The sequence below is a fragment of the Taudactylus pleione genome, unplaced genomic scaffold (assembly GCF_031769625.1).
Source record: "Taudactylus pleione unplaced genomic scaffold, aTauple2 ptg000602l, whole genome shotgun sequence".
Classification (NCBI taxonomy): domain Eukaryota; kingdom Metazoa; phylum Chordata; class Amphibia; order Anura; family Myobatrachidae; genus Taudactylus; species Taudactylus pleione.
In genome coordinates this window covers 4,749,686-4,777,260 of record NW_028285004.1, presented here as the reverse complement: position 1 = coordinate 4,777,260, position 27,575 = coordinate 4,749,686, and positions in this window count along the sequence as shown.

Below are 27,575 nucleotides of genomic sequence, written 5' to 3'. Positions count from 1 at the left end.
GAAGTCAAGACTTCAGTTACTTTTCCCTCTAGCAGGGTGACTGTCCGAGTTTGGGCCTAGTGACCCTGCGATGGTCAGCTTGAGAAGAGCCTTCACGTTCCATCATCCAACAAAAGGGGGCCATGATGCTAATAGCAGCACTGCTGCCCACATTGCCACAGATGTCAGACACTGACATAGGTGTGTTCTGCCCATCATGAGGCAATCCATTCCAGGAAGCATGCCCAATCACTATACGACCACGGAGGACATATCATCCTCCCATCACCTCATTGACAACATACCTTGATTATCTTAAGTTTGAAATTGTAGGCCTAACCACGACCTAGCCCACCAGCAACTAACCTCCTACCTCCCTACACACGGTCATATATAAAGGACGATACAAACGATAACTATATAGTTTATATCATCCTTTTTTTTTAGCCCCCTCCAACGACCAATCGACCATCGATGCGTGGGCATGAATGGTCAATATCAACCATCGCCCGTGCATGCAGGCCAACCTGGTCGATGTCAAAACAGGTTAGCCTGTTTACTATAGGGACCCCCGATCAATGATCACGGGTTGTTATAGTAGTTTGGTGGTTGGTGCATGTGCTGGATATTCAATATCGAACATCCAGCACATGGAGGGCAATCAGACAACGATATCTGATCATTGTCTGATCATCCCGTGTGTACGGGCCATAAGCCCTGCAGCAAATCTTCCACAAACCACCCCATGCCAAGTTCTGACAGATGCACTATACAGGGGTTCCATTCTAGGTTTCAGCTGGGGTGGTTTATTACATCACACCCTAGGGAGCGCATGCATCCCTTCATCAAGTTATTAACTTTCCTCCCTGTTCTGTTCATCACTGCCCCTGACACTGCATGCCAGCATCTCCTTGGGACTATATTTGACCAAACAAGGTGTGCATTTGGCCAATGGGTCTTTACTTTTACTAAGTCTGTTTTCATTGTCCTGAACAGGTTCCTGAATGTTATGCTGCTTAAGTCATCACCCCCTAGGTGTATTATCATCCTACTAGGGTCCCCGTACCACCTACTTGCCCTGATAAGTGCTGACCTTAACTGCATACACTTAATTTCCCTTTGTCCTAACCCACCGTATACTTTGTTTGCCCATGGCCCCATCCCACTTCTTGGCCCTGATAAACTTCTTGGCCCAATATACAAATTAATGGCCCATGATCCACATGTCTCCAGGATAAGCACCATGCATCTGAAAAAAATAGAAGGAAAGTGTCAGCAACAAAATTATGACTTGGTAACGCATAGCACTCCTATCCGCCCTACCACTAATGTGTACTCCATTGAGGTTCTCAGCCCATGAAGGGGGTTTAAAACCTCATGCCGAAGTAGCCAATTGATATGGGGATTAGTCATTTTTGCGATATGAGGAAAACCCCACCGCAGAGGTAGATCCCCTCCTCATCCAAAATCGTGATGAGTGTGACCCACATCTGCCTATCTCCCAGGCCTGATGTAACTCTTGTAGCTGTTACTCTTCCACCTTCCCAGTGCCTTTATGCAGCTGATGGTAGCCCCTGTACTAGCAGCGCTGGTTGCTGTCCCAATTCTAAAGGAATGTGACCCAAAGTCCTTAACATCCATTCCCAAGTCAGAGATGCATCTCCAGAACACTGTGAGGAACTGAAACTTAGTTAACGGAGCCCCATTTTAATGTACCAGCCATGCATGCCCTTGTGTCTGCATTAGGGCCGTATAACTTGATGTTAGAGTGGACATATCTCCTTGTTCTCATGCTGTACCAGTGCGATCCACTGCCCTTTGCTCCCTTGGTCTGTTTTAGACCTGTGATTCTTACATAGTACACCTGACTCCCTGATCACCACATTCTCATTCAGCAATCCGGTGTTTGTTGCCACTCTGGACGCAGCCACCGACTCTCCTATGCGAAAGGTGCCAAAGTAGGCAAAGGAAAAAGCCACGCAAAAGAGGGCCACCTCGAAGGTGTTACTAGCAACCCTACTGATTGCACCCATCGAGCTTGTTAGCATTTCTGGGTCTATGGGTCGTCTTTTATCCTCATTTGCGGGCTGGCATCGTCCCCAGGCTTATAGCGGCTGTGATATAAGAAAACCCTTGGTTGTATCCCTCTTACCTTTTTAGCTTCATGCAAAAGGATATACCACCAAGATCGCCAGCCATGGACGCCTTAGAACGACCTGAAATGTAATTCTCCCAGATGGAATCTAATATAGCCTGACTGCCGCATTTACTTGGGTTCCCCTCTAGGAAATGAAGCCATGCTTTCCATGCTGCATTATACTTGCAACACGTGGTTGTGGCCACAGAGTTAATCGCGAGTCCTTCGATGTCGGCTTGATGATCTGCCAAACATGAGGTGGACATTCTTCACCAACTTATTGTTCCGCAGGTGCCAATTGGCAAAACTTGTCCCACTGAAACCTAGATAAGGCACCAGCTATGTGGTTGTCTACTACCAGGACATGTTGTGCTGTGAATGTGACGTTGTTCTTAATGCAGACCAGGAAAGACTGTATATACTTCAGGGCTGCTGATCTCGCATTTAAGTGCTCTGTAAGCATGACATGGAGCTTTTGCACTTTGTCTAGCGCCAGTCTACAGTCTGCCACGGTGTCTATTTCAATACAGAGGTAAGCTAAACATGTGGTGGGTCCCTCTGTTTTGTCATGTGCTACAGGCACACCCAAACTCCAGAACAGCAAGTTTTTGCACCCCTTTGACCCCTTACTGTCAATGAACAAGAAGTCATCGAGGTAATATGCTACTCCGTGGTGCCCCATGCCTGCTTGAATAGCCCAGTGTAAGAAAGTGCTGAAAGCATCGAAGTACGCACAACATATTGCACATCCCATTGGTAGGCATTTGTCTATTTAGCAGCCATCCAGTAGTCTGACACCCATGTACTGAAAGGAGGAGGGGTGAAGCAGCAGCAGACAACGTTTAGTTTCGCCATGAGCACCCCAGGCCCATAGGATTTCACTAGCTCCAGCGCCTCTGCAAATTACTAGTAAACTACTCTACATTGTGTACTGTCAATGGCATTGTTTACCGAACCACCTGCCAGGTGAGATGTGTTGCAGTAAAAAAAATTTCCCTTGCGTCTTTTTGGGAACTACCCCCACTGGCAAAATGTTTAGGTTAGGTATGGGCCATGATTTGAATGGGCCATACATTCTGCCTAAACCAACTATTTTTATTTTCAAATAAACTTGCTCAATCCCTGGCTGAATTGGGGTTTCTAGGTGACCCTGTGTTCACCTTCCCACATATCTGTAATCTGAAACCCCTTTGAAATCCTTCCAGCAAGAAAGCAGACGCTTCCTTATCTGGATACTGGGCGAGCCTTTGGCCCAGCTCCAGAAGCTTAATTGGGGTGCTGGCCAGCGTTATGCTCACCCTCAGTTCCTTTTCTGAACCCCTTTCCTCCTGTCCCCTTCTTGGCCTAGTCTCTGGCAGTGTGCACCCCAACCCCTGCTTTGTAAGCAAGCGTGCCTGAAGCAACATCTACTACCCAGGATGCACTGTCCCTTATTAAAAGCAAAGCCGTGTCCTTGTTTAAGAAAGGATCCATTATGCTTGCTCTGTCTGTCGCCTTGCTTTGCCCCTCTGCCCATTTTGTGAGCGGGTTTTGTGCCGATTTACTGTATTTCCATGTCCCTTGCCCTGATATCAATGTAACACCTACCATCCTGTTTTTTTCTGAAGGCCTCATCATATGCCAGCCAGTTCTCCTATTCTGCATTTGTCTGCATACTGTAGATCATGTGCAAATAGCTAAGTAGCTTTAAATCTTCGCCTGGCCATGTCTCGAGGTAGCATGCTGCAAAAACCAGCATCTCGACCAACCAGAAGAAGAAGGACTTGTATGTTCCCTTAGCCTTTTTTAGATCTGCCCGGCCCTTCTCCGTGATCTGAAACATATCTACATATATCCGGCGCCTAATTTTTTTCCTCATGCTGCACCTTAGGTCACAGCCGTATTGTTGCACCACCCTTTATTATCCTTTTGCTTCCCTGTCCTCTGGCTCCCACCACCTTAGATGAGTGCATGCATGTGAACCTTCTGCAAATTATGTGTTAGCAGGCGCAGGACTTTGCATGAGCTCTTGCTTGCCTTATCTGAACTGCTTGAACTGCTACTCACACTGCTGTAATCAGATGAACTACTATTATACATATATTTGGATTTGTAGTACTTACTATCACGGATTGGCAATGACCTGTCCGCCTCGGCCCCAATGGACCTGGCCGCAGAGAGAGATCTGCTTTCTGAGCGAATACTGCCGCTGCAATCACTGGCTCTGCATTCCCGCCCTGGCCGATGGTGCTCCAGGGTTCCCTCTGGGTACAATGTTGTGTCGACTGGGGAAACGTGTGTTAGTTTGCTCTACTAGGTCACTGCTATATGCAGATATGCTTGCCAGCTCACTAAACCATTATCGAGACCTATTATGGGTTGGTGGAGGGGTATAACTTGCCCTTCTGCTTTTACCGGGTGGTGTAAATGTAACTTTCTGTGTCATGTCTCTTGTCTTCTGAGCCTGTTTGTGTTGCCCGCTAGATTGTCTGGCTGCAATAAGGGTATTTGACCTCTCCTGATTGTTATATTCCCATTTTGCTCAGGTTACCTGCTCCTCCCCCCTTTCCCCTCTTTCTAAGCTGTCTGCATACCACTTCCTACTGCATGATATCCTACCTGCCCCGTCTCATCTGCCTCTGCCTAGTTGATCTGAGGGTGTTGCAGATTCTCTGCCTCTTGCAGGATGACCATTACATGCTGTGCTCACCCTGCCTACTTTAATCTGGCTGCTGTGTGCTGCAAATTTGCTGCCTCCCCTAAGATGGCCACTGCTGTGTCTTGCTTTGCCCCCAGTCTCTCCCAAGATGGCTGCTGTGTGATGCATGTTCCCTGTCTCTCCCAAGATGGCCCCCACACAGTGGGGGGCCCTTGTATTGATAATATCTACTGTGCCTAGCTATTGGCCTCAGCTGGGTGTTGAAACCCTGAGCTGTGCTTGCAGGGTAATATTGTCTGGGCTCTTTGATGTAGAAAGCCCCTTGTGTGCCCCAACCAATATGGCCACAAAGCCAGGGGGGGTGCGGGTACAGTGTCATATGTGCTGGGACTGTCATGGTATTGCCGTGATGCTCCCACATTGGTGGCCAATGAGTATCGCGGCAGTTGTCGGGGACCTTGCCAAGTTTCTATTTCTAAAGTGTTGACGTGTGGTGGAGGTGGCCTCATCGCGCGCTGGTGGTATGATGCAGCTGCCCAATTGCTATCCTTCAAGGGGCCAGAACGATGGCATAGGGCAAGAGGGGGTGATGGGGACAAAGAGCGTCAGAGAGCGCTCTGTCTGCCCACGGCCACTTCCGCTGACATCATGTGGGGCATCACTTCCCGGCATACAGGGTGAGACCACCGGTGATGGGATGCCAGTGGGTCCCACGTTCCCAGGGCCTGAAAGGTTCAATGGTGGTGATGTGATAAAAAAGGTTGGGGGTGGTTTCCGACTGGTGGGAGTGGGAGAGGGTTGGGCAGGGAACAGAGTATAAAGTTTATAGGGGTTATTCCTGTGGGGTGAGGGGAGGAGTAAGAACAAAAGGGGCTTAAAATTGCTTGCAGTCCGGGGTTGTGGCCCTTATTAGAAAGAAGAGCTGTGGTAGGAAAACTGAGTATGCCCTTTAGATTAACAGTTTAAACTACAATCACAGCAGTTATAAAACAAATGCAGCAATTGCTGCTTGCAGATGAAAACCTCAGTTTATCAATTTAAGCTACAACCACAGTGATTATAAACCGTACATGCAGTGCTATATGTTAGAATGCAAACCATCAGCTTAATATTTTAAACTACGATATTGGCAATTATAAACAACAGCAATTGGATGATACAAAAGACATTACACAGAGGGGGACTTAAAGTTGCCTGGGAAGAAATCAAGCAGGCAATGTGTGGGGCAATACAGGAAGAGCTTTGTTACTAAATGAATATGCCCTATCTTAACACTTAACACTCTGAACTACGGTACATGCCGCTTATAAACTCTAACGCTAAAGATAAGGAATTTATTATGCCAGGGAAAGATGGAGGAAATGTAGCAGCAAGGGGTGGGGAAAAAGGGGTTAGAACAGCTAGGCAACCCCTCTGTTATTTATTTATTTATTTTTCAAGGAAGGAAATAAAAGACTGAAAGGTACAGCACAGGTTAGCAGATAAAAGGGAGTGGGTAGAGCAGCTTGGTGGAGGCAGGGGAAAGTGGAATTAGATAGAGGACAGAATGAAGCAAATGCAGATGTGCAGGGGGAGGGATGGGCTCTTAGAGCTAACAGTGTAAGTCCAGAGGGGAATATTTAGTCAATCAACCAAAACAAAGCCCCAGCGATTGGTACTTATCTGTCCCACGTGATCCTGTTTCCGGAGGAAAAAATCCTTAGAAAGAGAAAGCACATTCCTACGCGTTGCCTTTTGTTGATTCTGATTCCTCCCACTTCTCCTCTTCCTGGACTGGACCTATTTTCTCTTGTGAGTCACTTTAACCCTGTATGGTCTGGGTCATACATGCCTACCCTCCCGGTTTTTGCGGGAGGCTCCCGATTTTTGGGGTAACCCCCCGCACCCCCGGAAGGGTAGGCATTTCTCCCGCATTCTGCCCACTTCCTAGTGAAGTGGGCAGAATGAGGAGAATACCCGCTGCGATCGCGGGTCTCCATGAAGGGGGCGGGGCTTAAGATGTGATTCTGCATGAATCACAGCATTTGGCCCCGCCCCCTATGTAAATTTTACCCAATCGCTGCAGTTTTGCAGTGAGGGGGCGGGGCTTAATGACGCGACTCATTAGACCCCGCCCCCATCAGCCCCCTGCTGCTTCTCTTACCCGGGCTTCTCCCGGGAAGAGATTATAAAAGGTAGGCAACTATGGTCTGGGTCATGCCCCAGCCTCCTCTGCTCCTGCAGCAACACACATCCTGTCTGCAACAAAGGGTATTCATCCAACTAGCCCCAATTTATATCCCCAATAGCCCACCGCTTATCTACATCGTATCCAGTATGTGGACGCTGCTTCCGTATTCACAATTGCCGGAGATGTAACTTGCAGGGATAGTGATTACCACTGCTGTTGCCCCTTCCAGTCACATGTAGTACATAACTAGGGCATTTTTGTAAAATATTAAAAGCCAGTCATGAGAAGAACAGTTAATAATCGCTACACTGCCACAATTATTTATACAGAAGCCCCTTAACCTTGCTGTTTTTGTTTTTTTCATACTCAACCTCACTTGCTACCTACAATACCTTTTACACCCCCTTACATTGTTGCCTTTGGTTTATGCCATCCTTACATGGCAATGGAGGCACTTTTGGAGGAGAGAAATCTTACAATCCCTCTCCCCACAGCCTCTGGAATCTGACACTGGCCCTGATTCAGAGCCGGACGCTCTGACAGAGCGCTCGCTCTGAATCAGGGCCGGCCCTCTTACTATTTGGAGCGACCTCCTGGCCGCTCGCATAGCTGTGGGTGACCACCCACAGCTATAGCGAGCGGCCAAAATGATGGTCGCGATGGTCAAGACCATTGCGACCATCGGGCTTCTGACGAGACCCTGGTAGGGTCTCGCTGCCGCAAGCCCTGGAGTGCTTTTGGCTCTATCAGAGCCAAAAGCACTCCCACTGACATCACTAGTGATGTCAGTGGGGCCGGCCCCAGACGGTAGGCGTTCCCATGGGAACGCCTCCGTCTGGGCAGCCACGCCCCTGGCACGCCCACCAAAGGGGGCGTGCTGTCAATCACCATCGACAGCACGCCCCCTTTGGTGCGAGACCCATAACGACGGCTTGGCCATCGTTATTCGGGTCTCGCGCATGCGCACGACGGAGCCGCCTCCGTTGTGCGCATGCGCACTTGGGCAACATCGATCCGCTGGCGAGAGCTCAGCGCTCGCGAGCGGGTCTGAATCAGGTCCACTGTGCGCAGTGTCAGATTCCCAATAGGAGTCTTTCAAAAATGTGAGAGACTCTCCGATACCCTCAGGATGTAACTTGCAGGGACAGCATTATAACTACTGCTGTCTCTGCGAGTTACATTTAGCACATAGCGGGGAAAATCACGTATAAAATGATTCCCTCTGGCCACTGAAATGTACAAATTAAAAAAAAAATTGTGGCAATTCTGCAAATTTTAGTACATATGCCCCTATATCTTCAAAAGGCTTCTAGACTTCCAACTCGGACTATCAGCCGGACGATAGAGAGGGCTGGAGTGTAAGGAAGCCATCATAGATATACAAGTGTGATATTATAACATTTGTGAAGTGTAGTAAAAAGCCATCTGACATTACCGAATGGTGTGAAGAGTCATTCCATTGCAAACAGCTACTTACAAGTGGTGTCATTCGTGGGATACTTCTGCCAGCCACATCCCACATTGTAGAGACCAGGCGCTGTCTTGCTGGGTCAGTGAGTGAGGTTAATTGGCCTGTTAAAATCAATTTTATTTGCACATGTGAAAGAGTTATGCAACGTGCAAATGTGTCAATTTATGCTGTGTTCTTGAAGATAAATAAGTGAAATAAGTGTGAATTGTTTGCAATACAAAAGCAACTGTTTGTGAGTTTGTACCAGCAGAGGGTTATTGAAAAAAAAGTGTTATTTTTCTCTCTTCTCACTCTTCTCTACATTGTTAAAACTGGGTGTGGTACCACAGAGCACAGATACCTTTTTGCAAGAGACAATTAAAGGAACAGTTACTGTGTTACATGCTGACAATTGTAGTACTACGCCTGCAGGAAAGGGTGAAACACTCAAGCAGGGCAAGTAGTACCTATGTATAGTGAGAATACACCCAATTAATGGGCAAGTTTCTGGTTTTATTTTATGTTGTTTCTTCCCAGGAGGTAATACGTAACAGCCACTGGCAGCTATACATTATATGAGTGTCAGAAACATTGCGAATTGGTGTATGTTAAGGGAGGCCCAATTTTGCTACTCTGTCAGCTGAGATACAGATGTGTCCTGCTACATCTTTGCTCCATAAGCCATGCAGCGCGCCATGCTAGTCGTGCTGTGCCATGGCGCATTGAGTCGCATCGTAACGTACTGAATCGCTGGAAAAGCCAGAGAATGTAATACAATTTCCTGTCCACCAGATGTCACTTTTCCTAAACTGCATTGGCTGACTGAACCTGCCATTCGGAACGCTATAGTTGTCATGGATCAAGAGTTGTAATTGTGTGTGTTATAAAGGATTAAATCATTCGGTGTGCGAGTCCTGAGTACACTTTTGAAAAACAATTTATAAATGTGTTCTGTCACGATTACAGTATAGTATGCTAGATACATGTATAAGCACGATAACACCTCATTTTAGAAAAGTCAGTGCCATGCACATTGTTCTGCAGTGATGTGCAGCACTCACACAGTGATGGCATGCCTTAGAAATTTATAGTGGGTTCTGAGCAGCGCTGCATGAAATTTTCACTGAACCACAGATCTTAGCACAGAAAGAGGTGACTTTGAATTACAAACTACTTGTGCGTTTTATGCGGCACACTTGCGGCAATGTCGGCACTACTGTGCCGCCAAGAATTTGTACATGTTGCTAATTGGTCCACATCAGTAATGCTGGGCATACACTATACAATTATCTGTCCAATCTGGCTGGTTGAAATTAAAATCTGGTAATGTATGGGAGCAGCACACTGTAGCAATATCAACAAAAATACTTGAATCCTACATAATAATAGAAATTCAGAGGTATTAGTTACATACATTTGCAAATATATGAATAAGCACCAGGCCAGCATCAATGCTCCTCTATACAGGCGTCCCTAACATTATGGGGTTCATGTCCAAGGTGCAGGGAACCCCAAAAGAATCTAGCCAAGGACCATCCCCAGGGCATCACATGAAAAAGGGAAAAAAAGGTGATAGTGAACCGTAAAGTATAGATGTGTAAAGATAAATCAATAAGTGTTAATATAATGAGAAGGGGTTAAAATGACATAATTAATAGACAAACAAATATAAAAGTGATGAAAAAATATCTATGTGAATTAAGTGGTGATGCCCTGAAAAAGACCCACCCATAGCAACTCCGGGGGCCCCACGCCCAAATGCTCACCCCAAAATAATTGTTGCTACCTAATAGTAGCAGCCACTCTGGGTCATAAAATTACAAATTAGTGTACTGCATAATAACAGCACATGTATAAGCCGAGAGCCGACTCACCTAGGAGGTACCCCAGAAACCTCCAAATGGCACTATACGGACCAGCATATCCTCCCAATGCTGGCTCCCTTCATGGCTCTCAGAACTGCAAACAAAAAGTATGGTGGTCGCTCACATAAGCTTAATGACTTTGCACAGGTGCTTGTAAAGGGCAGGGTTTACACTGAACTACAGGAAAAAAAGGTATTTGCCCTCCAGCACACTGCAGCAATATCAATACAAATACTTGAATCCTACATAATGGTGCGGGGTGGAGGTAATTTAATGAAAACCACAAACTGTATTGTTTATTGTTAATTGTTTTAAAATACATCTAAAGATTTATATGAAAAACAGGGCTTTTCTCTGCACTATGAATAAACCCCATTGTGCAAAGTAAAATGCAGGGCACTTGGTTTACAATCCTTACAAGGCAACCTTCCCCCCAACCCCACCGTCACTCCCCTGGGAGACTTGTAGTACAAGTCTCACAGGGGAGTGGTAGTGGGGTTGGTTTGGGCTTATTTGTGGCTTTTTTTTCACTCAGTTGTTTATTTTTTATTTCTGAGTTGGCAACACTGGTCCCAATATGCTTCTGCTCTTTATTGTAGCTCAGGAATGTATAACATGAAAGCTTCATTAGATGATGTAGACAGCTCAGGTGAACTTGCTTAAGTCTTGTACACTGCATATAAATGAAGGTTGGAGAATGGTGTCCTCACAATGGTTTTCATGAGTTCCTCTCCTTTTCATGGCTAACAAAACATGCTCTTCATTATGTTAATGAAAAACTCATGTTGCTTTTGGGGAAGGGACCTAGAGGGCACACCAAGTTTGTAATGTGATCACACCGCCCACTCCAAAGATTTCATACATACAGTAGCCCACCTCTAACACCACCATTCATCTTTAAATAATACTGTTATATAATAAAAAAGAATATTCTTTTACTTTGGTGTTTCCTTTCAGTATTTGCAATTAGCACTAACTGATACATTTAAAAATAAAATAATACACTATAATGCAAGCTGGGCTGAGACTAGTAGTTGAGTGATGATTTCATACACAACAGTGCCGACATTGCCGCAAGTGTGCTGCAGAAAATGCACGGTCAGTTTGTAATCCAAAGATACCTCTTTCTGTGCTGAGATTTGCCATCACGGTGTGAGCATTGCACACCACTGTGTACAGTGCCGCAGTGACCGGCACTAATGCTGGGCATACACTATAAAATTATCTGTCAGATATTTGTCCAATCTGGACGATTGGAATGAAAATCTGGTAATGTATGGGAGCAAATGACAGTCGATCATATGGTCTTGAACATTGGAAAATGGACAAAAAAACAATTGTTTAAGTTGGTTAAATTCGTGTGTTTTAACAAATTTGTCTGAACAACCATTTCTGTCTATTTTCCAGTGTTTGTGAGTAAATGGACGATTGTCATTTGTTCCCATATATTGCAAACAAATAGTATGGTGGTTGCTCACATCAGCTTAATGACATTACACAGGTGCTTGTAAAGGGCAGGGTTTACACTGAACTACAGGAAAAAAAAGTGATTTTCCCTACAGCACACTGCAGCAATATCAACAAAAATACTTGAATCCTACATAATAATAGAAATTCAGACTATCTTTACACATCTATACTTTGCACTTCACTATCACCTTTTTTCCCTTTTTCATGTGATGCCCTGGGGATGGTCCTTGGCTAGATTCTTTTGGGGTTCCCTGCGTCTCAGACGTGAACCCCATAATGTTAGGGATGCCAGTATAGAGGAGCCTTGATGCTGGCCTGGCGCTTATTCATATATTTGCAATCTTCTTGTCTTGAATGTTATGAATACCAATTGAGAAGGATTTAACATCAAGAGGAAGAGCCCTATACTATGAAGGGAAGTACCTATACTTTTGAATAAGATACGAGCGCTTTCTAGCTTTCAAGTTTATTTTTTTATTTTCTATATTGCGGTTCTAAGAACCATTTTGTTTGCTTGTTTGCTGCTCTACGGGTATCTTGGCACCCAAGGGTACTACACCTAGATTATACATATTTTCACAGCTGTGTTTTGTGCGAAATCCCAGATGTGATTGCATTAAGGTACATCTCTGTTAGAGGCCCATTGTGCCCTACACTTTACCTTTTACCATTAAAGGCAGATTGTATAAATCTTTATTTGTATTTTAATAAAATTAACAATAAACAATTGTTGGTGGTTTTCATTGAATGAAAAAGCATATCTGTCCGCATATCTGTCCGCCACATAACCATGTCACCATGTAGTCTACCTAATGCCTTTACACTCTCCAATTCTCTCACTCCTGCTTTCTGCCCTTAGCTCCCCTTATGTCTTCTGTTTGTTTCTCCCTTACCCTTAAGCTGGCCACACATCTAAAGATTATCAGTCCAACCAGCAAGCAACGCAAAGGAGATAATGCATGCACTTGGCCGATGTTTTTGTACCACGCATGCATATGCGTGAACTAACCATTGCGATCGGGTAAGCGTATGCAGACTGCACGCAGCATGTACGCAGACCCCTTCCGATATTGATTGACACAAAGTGCCATTTGTGGGTGGTGATGGGGGGGGTGGTCGGTCGAACGCAGGCGTGCCTGTGCATTGGGACGCCAGTTTAGGGGCGTCCATAATTAAGCCAGTGTGGTGACAAATGCAGTGATGAGACTACGTGCACACAGGAAGTTGCCAAGATCCTGCACGAGGTCTGTTCAACCACTATTATGCAAATGTGGTCGATGGGTCTCGATGTTACCGATGTTTACGCTATCTTGTGTACTGAACAGGCTTTGAGTAATGGGAGATGGGCGGCTTAATATAGGGCTGGGCGTCTCCATCTTGTGGTGCTGTCTCTGTGTGTATGCATTTATTAGCATATTCTCGCAGCGGACAGGTACGTGCATTCTCTCCGTTGCATTCCTTGCTGAATCAGGCCCTTTGTTATCATGCAGTCATAAGATGCGAACCTCCCCGAAAACAGCTGCGATACCTTCGTTTTTGCTGCCACTCCCCGTTACCTCACCCAAATGGTCCTTGCCTGTCAATCAATCACACTGCTGATAAAAAGTTGCAGCGAGCGACTACAGTAATGCACTTTGATGCATGTGCTGTGCAACTTAGTCGCATGCGCAGATGGCCAATAATCACTCCACCGCATAAATTTTGGCATAGCACACAACTCTGAATCAGGCCCACAGTACAGTAAAACACACTCCCTTTAAATAGTCTTCACCCATGTGCTCAGACGCCATACTGGATAGAAACCAAATTTGGCTGGACGGCATCATCACTTTGTGTCCATCATTTCTGGCATATATATATAATACAAAAAAATACTTCAAGGGTGCAAATTTAGTATGAAACCCTATAAGGGTCAATGTTGAAGAAAACCATATCAGTCCGGGCAATTTACGCCAATGTTCACCAAAGCTAATAGTGCCAGAGTCCTTAATATAACTCCTGTAGCGAACTTGATATTTTACTCTCCGAATCCTTTGTTTGTTTTGATGTTAATACTGGATTGTTCCAAATAATACTAAAAAAGACCCTCTCACCAAAGAAAACACCCAGGAACGTAAGGGGGTAACTATCCGTTATATGCAGAGGAGGGAAAAATTATTTGTCCGATTAGATTCCCCACAAGGAATCAAAAGAGGGTTTCGTTTAGGAGAAGAGGAAAAAGAGGAGGGAGAAAAATCCTCCCCCCCTCTTGTGGCTGCTCTATTACAGCCACAAGAAAATTACAGACATCAATAACTCACAGAAGGAACTATCCACAGCACAGGTTGCAATTTTAGAGAAAGGCCTAAAATTTGCGCCAGACCAACATTTGGACAAATTTCATCTCTTTATTGATCTTAATAAATATATCCGCAACCTGACGATACAGAGACATTTCTTAAAAAATCCAATACCAAAATTAGCTTATACACCTCAAATAACACCATTGGTGGCACCACCCTCCAAATTCTATCCAGTTGAATCTCAGGGGAGCCATTTTGATATTTTTTTATAAGTCAGTCAAGGATGACTTTAGAGCAATTAAAATCAAAAGTGATAAATACAAATGTAATGTTAATAATGTTGAGAAATAAGCGATTAACCAACTAAGGAAGGATGAAAATATAATCATTAAAACAGCTGACAAAGGGGGGTCTGTTGTGTTACAAGATAGGGAAACCTATCTGCTTGAGGCATATAAAATCCTTGAAGACTCTTCTACGTATGTTAATTTACCTGTTGACCCTACCATCTTATATCAGGAAGAGCTATTTAATTTATTAGCAAAGAAGGATAATATAATCTGTAGTGAGGAATTTAATTATTTGTATCTTAAGTTCCCTGTATTACCCATTTTCTACCATATCCCTAAAGTCCATAAGGACAAAAAAAGTCCCCCAGGGAGACCAATCATCTGTGGAATAAATTTGCTAACTGCCAATTTGTCTCACTTTATTGACCTAAAGTTGCAACCTTATGTGAAATTACAAAAATCTCGTTTAAAAGATTCCACCAATCTTCTTAGAAACATTAAAGACCAGGGGCGGGATGCACTAAATGGAAAATGCGGTAAAACCCCTTTTTACCGCATTTTCCGTATGCTTCAATCACCTGGCTGCCGGGCTGCGATTCAGAGGGTAACGCCAGCTTTTGCTGGCATTACCCTATAGAAGCCTATGGGCTTCTACCGCATCACGCTGCTATGAGGGATCCGATCGGATCCCACCCAGCATGCCCCGCGGCTGCCACGTCGGTCTGCACATGCACAGATGGACTCCCGAGTCATAGACCCGGAAGTCCACTGTGCAGGAGAGATCGCAAAGGACAGCTCTTATCAGAAGAGCTGTCCTTTGCTGTACAGATCGCATATGTGAGTGCATATGCGATCTGTACAAAAGCGATGTCCGGCGGTAAGTATTAGTGCATCCCGCCCTATATATGGTCTTCTGAGGATAAATGGTTAACTGTCGATGTTCAGGCTCTTTATTCATCCATTTCCCACCATAAAGGTATAGAGTCTGTTAGAAAAGTTCTACATCAGACCCTGATAAGACACCAGCAGAGATAGCCTTCATACTTAAGAGTATTAAGTTAATTTTAGAACACAACTTTTTTTAATTTAATGGCACTTTCTTCCTCTAGAAGCAGGGAACTGTGATGGGCCCAACCAATCATCTGACTTGAATCCAATGGAAAATCTATGAAAAGAACTAAAGATCAGAGTTCAAAGAAGAGGCCCACGGAACCTTCAAGATTTGAAGACTGTTTGTTTGAAAGAATGGGCCAAAATCACACCTGAGCAATGCATGCGACTAGTTTCTCCATACAGGAGGCATCTTGAAGCTGTCATTACCAACAAAGGCTTTTGTACGAAGTATTAAATACATTTCAGTAAGCTTGTTCAATACTTTTTTCCTGTGTGATTTCACATTATTACACATAACTTAATTTATTGATTTCTTTGCATGTGTGGATTGTAAGTGTTGTTGCTGAAAGTGTGGTCTGCTTTTTAATTTTCTTTTTTTTTTCTTCATATATTTCACAATAGCTTTGTAAAAGTTAATTAATTTTGCCGTTACACTTTCGTGAACCTTTCAACATGTGGATCCATACCCTCTAGTTGTAACATAGCCGCATTCACTTTTGAGAACACACCAGCTAAGCCCTATACAGTGAACTTCTTTTGTACTTATTTAATTCTTTCCTCTTCTCCTTCTTCCTCCTCTTCCAGGTGCTGCTGCGCTTTCAACTCTATTAAATCTTCATTAGATAGCTCTCCCTTGACATATTCCACTAATTCTTCAATATCTAAATTAAGTTTGTTAGCAAGTTGCACAGTTGTTTGATTTATGTCATCGACATGTTCATCTATATCAACATTATTCACAAGACTTTTTAGCTATTTTTTCTATATGCCTTGCATACAATTTTCTGTCACTTCCTCCCAAGTGGATTCTATATTCTTTATGCACTGTAAAATGTGTATGATTTCCAAAAATCACAAATGGTTACTTTATCATTTTCTATTGCTCAGACAATTTTGGAAAAAGTTGTGTGCAAATATGCTTTGAACGTAGCTATAGCCCCCTGGTCCATTGACTGTAAAATAGCAGTGGTGTTATTAGGCAGATACACTACCTTTACACCTGGGTTAACATCAAGATGCTGGGGTGTCCTGGGCAATTATCAAGCAGGAGGATAATTTTAAAGGGAACATTCTTGTCCAGACAATAACGCTTGACCAGGGGTATGAAGCAGGGGTATGGGGTATGAAGCAGTTGGTAAACCAATCCTCAAATAAAGCTTGTGTCATCCATGCTTTGTTATTTGCACGATAGTATACGGGCAGCAAGTGCTTACTGACCTGCTTGAATGCACGTGGGTTCTGGGAGCGATAGATGAGCAAAGGCTTTAACTTAAACCGAGCAACATTTCCACCCAGCAACAACATGACCCTATCTTTAAAAGCCTTGAAACTGGCCACTGTTTTAGCTTCTTTGTGTATGTAGGACCTTTCGGGCATTTTCTTCCAAAAAAGTCCACACTGAATCTTTGTTCCGGACGGTAACCACCTTTCTTTATGATTTCATCAAATTGGTCAACAAATTTTTAAGCTGCTTCTACATCAGCACTTGCTGCCTCACCACTGATACTGCGATTATGCAGGTTGAATCTCCGACTGAACCGTTGAAACCATCCATGGCTTGCCGTAAATGTTTCCGTCGATTCATCCTCCTCACGTGTTCAAAGTTTTAAAGATACTGCGTGGCTTGGCATGAATAATTAAGAGGCTCAGTGGCATTTTATTTTTGCATATGGTCAGCAAACCAGATCACCATTAATTTTTCCATTTCATGACTGAGGCCTTTCCGCTGCCTAGTTTTTATGGCTTTAAATCCTGCTGATGCTTTCACTGCCTCTTTCACTTTGTCTTTATCCGTCAAGATTGTTGAAATGGTTGAATGTGCCAGCTCCAAGTCACCTGCTATCTCTTTAACTTTCTTTCCAGCTTCATAATTACTTATGATCTTCATTTTCATGTCAAGATGAAAGTAGCCTTCCTTTTCTTTGCTCTCCTTTTCTCTGACTTCTCCTTCTCTGACATCTCTCATCTCTCTGACGTCTGACACTGAGACGCTACACGCGCTACCTGACGCTAAAGAGTCAGGGCGGGTCGAAACTCTGAACAGTCGCTAAAAAGTCTGCATGGGTCGTAAGTTCGAGGCAGACGGTAATGCGTGCATGTGGTCGTAAGTGCGAATGGCAAGTAAATGGGTAGGTCATTAAGTGAGGAATATCTGTATAAAGAACTCAATATCAGGCTAGTAATATCCATTGTGCATAGTCAGATGCCCGTTGGAAGTTCACCTAAATTATCCAACTTATTAAGTAATCATATAGTGTCCTGAAGGTAGGTGGGTTCTACCTGTATGCAGGGTTGCATGAAATGATCTAAGAACTTAGGCACAGAACTATAAAGTGAATCTCTAGCCGATATAATTGGCCAAGGGATTTGAATGACCAGTTGTCTTTTAATTTGTTTCTATAAACAGCTTTTAATTTATCTGATTTGATACATTGTTAACAAATTAATACAGAAGTATATTGATCTATCTTTATTCAGTATTTACAAGTTCTTATTGTAGGTTTGGTCCTTGACTTGTGTCGATAGCCTGCTATACCTTGTATATTTTTGTCCTGGAATTTATTTTTCATTATTTAATAGTATTGTTTTTTGCGGAGTATTGTTTTATATATTTTATTTTTATATATATTGCAGTTTTCAGTATGGTGTTCCTTTTGTGATTTATTCTGTTTGAATATTATTTATTTCTGTGTTTGGATTATGCCAATTCTCATTCTTTGGGTTGGTGTTTTCTCCTTGTATTTTTCACTTTTAAACACATTTGTATATGCTTGTGTCTTGTCTCCTGGCGATGGCCATGGTTTGGGGGATCAGTGTCTTTGCTTATACTTCCAGGCTGTTGACATCTGTTGTGATGTCCTTACTGCGAATCCGGATGTGACATGGACTCGGAAGTGGGGTGAGTCCCGGGACCTGACATGGCGATAGTTGTGTGGAGAATCTTCTGGTTTGGGCTGTATTTTGGTGTCACAAGCTGCCGCACTGTGAATGCTGTGCAAAGCGAACATCGGGCGAATGTTCGCTGAAACTCCTCCTACCTCCTGTCCATCATTCTGGGGTCGATCCAGATTGGCTCCTGCATATATGTCCTTCTGCTGTGAGCACTACCCCGATGCCATTGACAGCATTTCACGTGTTTACGGTTCTGGCATTGTCTCCTATAATCCAGTCGAGTATCCAGTCCTCCTGCCTGTCTTGTATACCTGCCGTTTGTGTCATCTGGGCAGCACAGTTCACATACCATATACCTGCCGTTTGTGCCATCCAGGCGGCACAGTCCGCACTCCAGCATCCTTAGTATGGAAGTCAGCGTACTCGCGCTTGTGTCAACCCGGCGGCACAGGCCGCACTCCAGCGTCAGCTGCTTGTGTCAACCTGGCAGCACAGGCCGCACTCCAGCATCCTCAGTATGCAAGTCAGAGTTCTCACACTTGTGTCAACCTGGCAGCACAGGCCGCACTCCAGCATCAGCCGCTTGTGTTAACCTGGCGGCACAGGCCATACTCCAGCGTCCTTAGTTACAGCAGTCAAGGCACTTCCAGCCCTCAAGGCTGCTACATGGCCCAAAGGCCGCATTTCATCTTCAGACCCACAGGCCACAGCCAGCCAAGGCACTTCCAGCCCTCAAGGCTGCTACATGGCCCAAAGACCACATCTCATCTTCATACATACATACATATATATATATATATATATATGTGATAAAAATTATAAAAGCACAGGAAAACTTGCATACGGGACCTATGTGTGCCCTAAAATCCTGGCATCTGTCTGGTGAACAGAGGCTAATTGGCAGAGCACCTGTGAGAAGCTGATATAAGGTATGTTAGTTGCTAGGCTCAGCCTCTCACTAACTGGGGAACAGGCAGCAGACCTGTTGAGAGACATTTTGATTACTGGGTCTAAGTACTGTACTAATACTGTTGTTTTGTGAGAGGGATGTTAGGGCCCTCTACTCTAAATAATTTTATTTAATTAGAGCTGGACTGACTAGGTCTTTCTTTCTATTTTGGCTTTTCTTTTAATTCTATGTATCTTCATGCTGCAAATAAAAACTAACTGAAGATACTTGTACAAATGCACTGGACTGGTGTACTACTAACTGACAGCCATGTAAATCTACACCTGCTTACTCCAGAAGAGACCCCCATTCCCCTGACCTTGCTGCATATATATATATATATATATATATATATATCAAATACAACACTCCGGCACTCCTTCACTCAGTGTAACCAGGCATTATGCCCTGACTTGCTCTGGTGCCCTCCAAGGAGGACAGTACCCCCGCCAACAATGTACAGGCAGCACTCGGAGTCTGGTGAAACAAGATACACTCAATGAAGGGAATTTATTGGGTCAACGTTTCGTGGTGCAATTCACCCCTTCCTCAGGACAACAAAAGTGACAAATATACAATCAAGCAAAGTATAAATACATGTACAATACACAATGCTCACCAGGCGTGCGCTCAAAGGACCAGTAGTCAGGGTATTCGATGGCAGCGCTGTGGACTGCACAGCTGATAGCAGATCAATGTGTTATACTAAGTAAGCGCACTGAAACCACATACAACCCTGGTACAATAATAAATCTAAGTTAATCCCAGCAAGTGCTAAAATTGTTAGTGTCATACATAAGATGCACCTAACAGAAAAATATATACATGCAAAAAAATTTAAATAACAGTGAATAATGAACTGAATATAACATAAAATGCAAATACTGCAAATACAATTACTTAAAGAAATACCAACCAAGTTGTGCAATATACATAACACACAAAAATGTAAATCAAAGAAAACAGGGAAAATTTCACTACTTGTTTAACCCTGCTGGTGCTAGACAGTATAAGTCATAAATCCAACGTGCTTCTTTCTGAAGGAGAAGCTTTTCCCGATTTCCTCCTCTTTTTAGAGAGGTGACATGGTCGATAGGAATTACTTTAAAGTCCAATAAGTTGTGATATTTTGCAATAAAATGTTTTGCCACTGGAGGGATATTAGCATCCAAGATAGTAGAAGCCTTTTTGATTGAAGATCTGTGAATAGCAATCCGCTCTTTAAGCATTCTGATAGTCTTTCCCACATAAATATATTTACACGGACAAAGAATAGCATAAATGACAACTTTGCTTTTTCATGTTAGTCGATGATTTATTTTAAATGAACGACCTGACTGGGGATCACAAAACCTGTCCCCTGTTAACATAAAATGGCAGTTTATGCATCCAGAGCAATGAAATGAACCTGATCTGAGGGATAACCAATTTTTCTGTACTGTACCACCCGTCTCTGAGGACGTAATGTCATCTTTGAGGTTACTACTGCGTTTATAGCAGAACAAAGGTTGTTCTTTGCTTAACTGTCCCAAACTCGGATCTGTTTGAATGATATGCCAGTGTTGTTGAAATGCACGTTTGATAATATGTGACCCGATTGAAAAGGTGCTTGAAAAAATTAATCGCTCAGTCATTTTGTCGGGCTGTTGTTTTGACAATAATTTTTGTCTGTCCTGCTGTAAACATTTATTTATGGCATCTTGGATATCTTTTTCATCATAACCTCATTGGCGAAATGTATTGCCCATCTCCGATAGAGCTCGGGGTAAGAGGGATTGGTCTGATGTGATTCTTGTTACTCGGATCATCTGAGAGTAAATGAATCCTCTTTTTAGAGGTGCAGGATGGAAACTGTCAACTGCCAGCAGGGTATTTTTATCTGTGTCTTTTGTGTATACTGTAGTAATGTACAGACCTGTCGAAATGTCAATTGTCACATCAAGATTGAATTATATAGCTATAATTAAATGTGAATTTAATATCATTGCTGACTTTGTTTCATTCATCAAGGAATATAATGAGCTGATCCTACCCGCCTGTCCATACAAGAAACACATCATCAATATATCAAACAAAAAATGAGATATATTTTGTTAAATGATGTGTCATGATGTGTTGTTTCTCAAATACATGCATGAACAGGTTGCATATGAAGGGGCCATATTTGACCCCATAGTAGTTCCATGGCGTTGTAAAAAGAACGTATTATCGAATAAGAAGTAATTTTTATGTAAAATTACATCTATTAGCAGGAGTAGATAATCTACAGGCGGACCCACATAAAATGGACTAGAAGTCACCATTTGTGACACCATCCATCCCCATGGTGTGTTCGGAATACTTGTATAGAGATTCACTATATCAAGTGCCACCAACATACAATCAGACGATGGACCAGATAAATGTTCTAATTTCTGTAAAAAATCAGTCGTATCCCTCAAATAAAAATCCGTGTTTTGGACCACCGGTTGGAGAAGGAAATTGACATATTGGGATAATGTCTGGCACAAAGATCCCCTTGAAGAAATTATGGGTCGGCCAGGGGGATTATGCAAGGTTTTGTGCACCTTTGGCAAAATGTACATATAAGGTACAACTGGATGTTGTTGATTTAAGAATGAAGCAGTGCCTTCATCTATCCAAGAATTGTTTAAACCTAACTGAATGATAGTGTCAATTTCCTTCTTATAGTTGGTGGTCGAATCATGAGTTGATTTGTGATAACACTGTGTGTTATTTAATTGCCTATAGATCTCTTGAATATAGGCAGATTTATCCAAAATGACAATGCCTCCGCCCTTGTCGGCAGTGTGGATAAAAATGTCGCTATTGTGTTTCAAACTAACAATCGCCTGTATCTGTTCATTTGAAAGATTGTGGAAAGAGGTTTTTTGATGTTTAATGGAGGACAGGGTGTCTCTTCTGACTAACTGCATGAATATATCTATTTAGCAGTTATTGACCACCGGTACAAAATTACTTTTAGGTTTAAAGATGTTAGTGCTTTTGGTGGCCTTTGGTTTATAACCAAAATTATATTTTAATTTAGTTTGTCTTTCAAATTTGAACAAGTCAACCTCCAAATCAAAAACTTTTTGCTTAAAGGTCTTCACAAAAATTAAGTCTTTAGATAATATAGATAGTTCAATTGAAGTGGGTACATAAGAAGATAGAAAGAAAGAGAAACATCAAAAACAACTACTTATTTTTCTCTGTTTTGTAATTCTTTTGTACCTAGCTTTGATCACTCCCCTTCTACAGGCTTTTCTCCTGTTTTTTTTATTATTTTTTTTATATATACATACAGTATGTGCATGGATTTGATTTAGTTTTGAATCATCATTGTGTTTTGGCAAAACCACCCTCAAGTATTTTGGATTTTGGGTCTGTTTTTAAATTTTTTTTATAAAAACATTTATTTGGAGCTTTTTCTCTGTTCCTATAGTATACAGAGAAAATGTATACTTATATAGTATTATTAACATCAATACCATTAATTTCCAGTCATTTTTGACCACCTCACAGCTTACACTATTCTTTTCACCAATATTGTCCAAAAGCTGTAGTGAGCTGACTGGCTAAACTAAGTGACTGAGTAGCTGCACAAACACATGGCAGTTTTAAAGAATATAACACATCTATAAAACATAGTGGCATAGCAGTGGCAAACAGAACAGCAGTTTCATAAACTATATGACCCTATAGAATTGTTTTCATTAGTCAAGAACCAATAGCCTAAATGTAAAGTCCTAGTAGACAAATATAGATTTTACCAACACACTTCTCTAAAGAGCAAATCACAGGCCTTGGGCCAATAGAGATTTATAATTGTAGAAAGTAGAAATTGATGAATAATTAATAAGTTAATAACAAACATCCCACCAACAAATCACACACATCAGACCAATACAGATGATTCAAACCAGAGTAACAGCTTAGTAGAAATTGATAATTAATTAACAAATTAATAACAATTTTCTCCAACCAACAAATCACAGACCTGAGCTCAGTACAGATGATTCAACAAACTTCTCAAACCAGCATATTTTCAAATGCAAACTGAGCAATGGTCACCAGAAGCTTATATGCTATGTTAGCATAGGCTGATGTGTCTATCACAGCTGCGGCTGTAATCAATGCTATATACTCTAATTTATCTGTAGGAAATGGAGCCTATACTTCAGGATGAGAAACTGGTGATGAATGGTCTTGTGAAATACAGAACATGACAACAAATAGCTGTCCAGACTGAGATGTATGCTGATGCCATGACTTCCAGAATTTCTAATTGGTGGCAAATGTATCCCTCATGGAATTTGTAGTTAATGAACTTTAGTGTTTCCACATTATTTGAAAGTAGCTTCCTATGCCAAATGCTCACAAGGTTCCTGGCTGTACTAAACACTCTTTCTGAGTACACACTGGAGAGTGGGCAGCTTAAGTATACCATAGCTAGTTTGTACAATGGGCTCCAAATTGCTTTTTTCCTCCCGGTAATTAAGGGGACTGTGTAAGATGCTAATTTGTACATTATAATTAAATTAATATTCCACCATTCTATTGATGCTTATTGTATCAGATTGAGTCATGGTAGAGGTGTCAATAATTTTGGTCAATTCTCTTAAGTCTGAGCAATTGTCATAATGTTTCTCTTTGATGTGCTCAGTTGACTCATCGTGATCAGTTGGCTCTCTAGAATTTGCAGGAGAAACTGAAGAGGAGACATTGTGTCATGGGCTACATGAGCTGACAACTTGCTCACAAAGAGCTCTGTGCATCTCTTAACATCTGTGTTAGTTGGAAAGAAAGACATTACATATGACATAAACTTAGGGAGAAACATGGTTGCAAAATGTAGTGATCCAATTGCAAGGTGTTGCAAATGCTTTAATCCTGGCAAAGTGAATATAGAACATGATCTACAAGTCCAAAATATGAGTACTTAGCGGAATCACTTTGATTCAGCTCCTCTTTCAACTTTTCTAGCTGCTTTTTTAGTAGTTTAATTAAGGTTATGACTCAGAGTGGCAGTGTATGAACTCACTTCATTGGTAACTATTTCAAATGGTTTCAGTAGTTTTCATAAAACCAAGAGTATTCTCAAGTGTGCTGCAGTAAAATGGTAACATGTCACCCCTCTCACTATCTCATGGCTTGATGTTTATGTCATGATGGCTTGTTGTTATTCCTCCAATCACTGAAGCATATAAAGGGTGGATTTCCACCTGGTTACTACCTCTTGCTTTAGTTGGTGGCATGCAAATGGAATTTTTCTTGCTGCTGCTACAATGTACTATGTGTGGTTGATAAATGCCGAAAATGGGCAGAAATGTTATAGGCCTCAATCAGCATCTCCTGCATTTACCTGTCAGTTTTTAAGAAATACTGAACCACCACATTTATTGTATGTTAAATAAGAAGAGCCCTGAAAAAAGTGCACAATAAAACCTGGAATGCAGCCAAAAATGATGTGCAAATGAGTACACTTCCAGAAACACTCACAATTAGCATATGTAAATCAAATTGACACCAATCAATGGCACTCTCCAAATAAACACATTTACACATATAATATAGGCAGTGCAATGATTGATTACAAACATCTCTGGTGTAACACACAAATATACTCACCATAAGATTTCTCAAGGAGATGTAATTATTACCTTAAAACAACAGAGAATGAAGATCGGATTCCTTTTAATCAAACTTTGATCCTCTGTCCTCTTTAATGTATCTGCAAAATATATATGACTTCCTTTTCTTATGGCTTTGACAGCATTATGGGCATTTTGAAGACAAAATAGGGAAAAAACAAAGTAGTGCAGAGATCTTCTTTAAAAGATGGTATTTAGTCACAAATTGCACTTACAATACACAAATGGTAAACAGCATAGATAGTACTCCACCGTGGCAAACAGAAACCATCATTGAAGTGATTCCTGATGTCCTGGAGTCCAGAAGAACCTTTCTTAATGCGTTTCTGACTTAAATTAGTACTCCCTCAAAAGTGTCTGTAATTATTTAATTCAGATTCATTGAGGGCAGATAATGGAAGCAGATCTAATTCTAACATAACTATCATTGCTTCAGTGATCTGCTATGCAAACAGGATGGTGGCTGTCATACTAGTTAAACTACTAGTCCTCTTGGTCCCCTTCTGTGATGAAGATCCACCAACAGCAGTAACAGCCCTAGTTTGTAGGGATTCATCTTGGGAATCATGGATGGCATTAGAGGAATCAGATTGCCTTTGCAAATTGGATGCAGGACAACCTCTAACCGCTAATGAGGAGGTTGATGATGATGATGTTGGTGGTGGAGATTGCATGTGCTGGTATTTATCCATGCTGCTGGTAGCTAATGCTGGACTGCTTGTTTTTATATATGATTTTGATAAACTTCAATAAACTCACTGCAAATAAAGTAACATAGAGAAGGTGCCTAGATGGTTAACATCCTTACCTCTATTTACTTTGGCATTACAAATTGTACAGATGCCATTAAATCAGGATTTGGGTAAAAGTATTTCCACATGGAAGAGGTGGCTGACTTTTTTTTGGTCTTTTGCCCAGGCATGTCAATGCGCTTGTTTTTATCACAAACATAAAGTGGCTTACTTTGGCACAAACACATCATCCTCCTGAATTTAAGCAACTTGATCTTGTCCAACACAATCATCATCATCACCATCCTCATTAGTGTCAGACATGCAATTATCCCCATCATCTTATTGCACTTTTAAGCATCTTCAATTTATATGTTTAAACTATCATCCCCATTACGTTTATTACTATTCATCCTCACATTTGCAGAGGGCACACATATTGGTGGAAAGAGGGATCTCTAGGATTACAGTGTCAGAATCAGAGATGTCAGACTCACACATAGCACTTGACTATCCTCAGGAATCTGTAAAGTTTGTGAACACGCAGTTTGTTTTTAGCCTTAGTGTTTTTTTTGTGCACTGATTTGCCTGTTTTAGAGATGACACATCTAGACTAAGAGTGAGAAGGTAGTGCATGCGAGGTTATAGAAGATGTCTGGCTGTGTTTGGCCCCAGATTTCACAATTGGCATTCTAGTGAATAAAAGAACAGCAGCAGAAGCAGGAAGCCATGGTCTGAACCTTTCCTTGCCACTGTGTGTCATGTAAGGTATGTTGGCAATTTTATGTTTTCCAGCAGTAACTTTTCCCTTTATAGTTAGAGGTGATGTTTTCTTAAAGATTGTCAAACAGTGTTTAGATTAGGAGTGTCTTTCTTAAACCTTCTTCTTACCCCTTGACCTTCTTTAAATGTAAATGCTGAAGAAGTACATTCAAGTACTAGTATACTACTGTTCTTCTATATATTGGTTTCTAATTAATTTACACCAGGACAAAAGTAAAGCTACTGTACTTGAAATTATAACTGCCACCACACCAAGTGTACATGCTATTTTTATTATTTTAATGGTACAGCTGACTGGGCTGCAAAACCAAGTAAGTACAGTAATATATGCTGCCTCTCAAAAACACACAGTATTGCTAAAAGTAAAGGTACTGTACTTGAACATGTAACTGTCACCACACCAAGTGTACATACAATGAGCTAAAGAAATGAGGGATTGTTACCTGTACCATGCAGTTTTCATTAACAGACTTTAGATATTTTTTTAAAACCACATAATTTTTTTATTTTTTTTCTACTTTTATTATTTTGGAGTGCAGCTGTAACACCCAGTACGTACAGTAATGTATGCTACCTCTCAAAAACACACAGTATTACTTTTAAATATCTAAATTGACCCCAATTTTTCATAAGATGATACATGAATCAAAGTGTGAGGATTTGCAGGTTTCATCACCGTTTTTTACCTTCTAGTCTTAGTTAAGCTACTTAGTTTACTTTCACACATGCATTTTATGAATAATGCTATATATGAAATTTCCTATTAACAACATGAAGCTTTTAAATTACATAACCCCAACATCATATTCAAATATAATTTTCTTTGTCAATTAAAACACATTTCATTAAAATAAATGAAGTTCAAATTAATTTTCACTATTTAAAATAAAATTATTTTTTGAAACATATTATTACAATATTTTTTAAGTTGAATTGGATCACACTAATCACATTCAAAAGAAAAACAAGAAAAAAAGTAAAATGTCTAAAATGAAAATATAAAACATGATCATATCTGAAAGAGCAAAATACAGAGGGAGGTGATTGTATAGCCGTATTACTCAGGGAAGCATTTATGTATATGCTTTTGTTCATTAAAGGTCACAGCTTTGGCACACAATGAGATTTAATTCTGATATAGATTACATCTCCTCTAAGTAGTTTCCTGGCAG